The following is a 1,724-nucleotide window of genomic DNA, read 5'->3' on the forward strand; positions in this document are numbered from 1 at the left end:
AGAGAAAGAAAGAGAGAAAGAAAGAAAACAGGGGAGACAAAAGTTTCCAGGTAATGATTAGGCTGTAAGCAGGTACAGAGAGCAGAAATCTGAAGATACCTACTAAAAATGCACCCCCTTACCAATAATAGAAAAAAATATATATATAAATAAAATGATCTACCAAGCTGAAGCCCTAGCATAGGTCATTCCATACTCTTTCAGACTGCACAGTGTTAACAAGACTGGAAACCAAAGACAGCACACTCCCGCACACTGCTGTCCACAACATGCCTCCCTGATCTACCGGAGGGGCTTCATTTTGGGAGTTCTATGGAAGAGGAAGGTCCCACAGATTCGAACAAGGTGTGCACAGAGTCAAATCCACCAATCACCGTCTAAGAAGCCACAGGGAAACTTTAGAAATGAAATTCTAAATTTCCTTCAAGAGATTTATTTAATTACTAGTCCCAAAAGTGGGAGTAGGTAGGATGAAACTATAAGGACTTTTTTTTTTTTCATGTATTTGGTATAGGGTCTTACTACGCAGCGTGGACTCATAGAGATCCTCCTGTTTTCAGACTCCCCAGTGCTGAGATTATGGGCGTGGGCCAGCACACCCAGTGTCTGTTATCAGCTTAGTGTGCCCAGCAGGTGGTGCAGGAAATCCAACCTTGGCCTCTGTGCTTGCCTAAGCAGGTGCTTAATCCACTGAGCTACCTTCCTGGCCCTAAGTTTTTTGTTTTTTTTTTATGATCAGTGCATATTATGGCTATGTAACATTATGGTTAGTAAATGCAACAAAATCTTAATTAATTTGAAATATCTTTAATGATTCAACATTATCTAAAATTTTTTCTACATCTCTTAATTTAGAATTCTATTTTCTTATACATTTAATTTAATCTTTTTAGAGTTTCTTTTTTATTACTATCAGATACAAGAGTGGAGACACTGCTGTGATTAGTTGTGATCTAGTTAATAAATTTAAAGAAAGGTTTAAATTTTCCAACAGATCAAGACTACGGCTCTGGATCTTGATATGCTTTTTTGAGCTAAGGTGTGAAAAGTACAGTGATCCGTAGATTCTCTTACCTGAGCCAAATGCATTATTGCTATAGAGCCACTCAGGACCTTGCACTTGCCAGACAGATACTTAGGCCTGCTGAGCTATCTCATGGCCCCCTCTGCGATTCCTTAAAATTCCATGATGTCCTGAAGTGTTACTCATGTGAATGCTATACAATATATGAGTTAAAGTGGGCACAGGGTAAGGACACTGATTCTGGTGTATTAATCTTTGGACTTTGCAGAAAAGCTCATCTGAGGCACACACAGTACTACAAATGTTGGCCAGGACAGTGCTGCCCCTCTGAGGGTAGCAAAGGGACATCCTCTGCCTGGGCAGCTGTTTGCTGTTGGAGGCCTTAACCGGTGGAAGGCAGCACGGTGCAGAACTGCCTCACTTTCTCAGGTCTCCATACTGGCTGCATTCTGACTCAGCACAATCTGTTCAGGATGGACAGCCAAAGAGCGATGAGTATAGCCAGTGATCACGGTGCTGACAGCCTGCCTGGTTCCAGAAGACACCCCTGAGCTCACAGCAACTGCCCTGATGGCACAGCAGGAAGGGCCTGAAAATCAGCTCTCTGCCTGGATAGAGGAGCTTCTGAGGGCTCCTATGTGCTCAAATCACACAAAAGACTCTTACAAACTGACACAAAGACAAGCCACACAGAAAAAAA

The 1,724-nt window shown here is 42.3% G+C and overlaps 1 protein-coding gene and 1 non-coding gene across 2 annotated transcripts in view; both read right to left on the minus strand.

Annotated features, from left to right (window-relative positions):
* The window catches only part of Zbed3 (zinc finger BED-type containing 3), a 17,291-nt gene that overhangs the window by 6,633 nt on the left and 8,934 nt on the right, over positions 1–1,724 (minus strand). The window lies entirely within an intron of this gene.
* LOC111814481 lies at positions 1,323–1,460 on the minus strand. Its single transcript, XR_002819455.1, has one exon. It is a non-coding gene; the product is annotated as a small nucleolar RNA SNORA47 (small nucleolar RNA).

This window comes from Octodon degus, unplaced genomic scaffold (assembly GCF_000260255.1).
Source record: "Octodon degus isolate 3935 unplaced genomic scaffold, OctDeg1.0 scaffold00328, whole genome shotgun sequence".
In the NCBI taxonomy this organism is placed as follows: Eukaryota; Metazoa; Chordata; class Mammalia; order Rodentia; family Octodontidae; genus Octodon; species Octodon degus.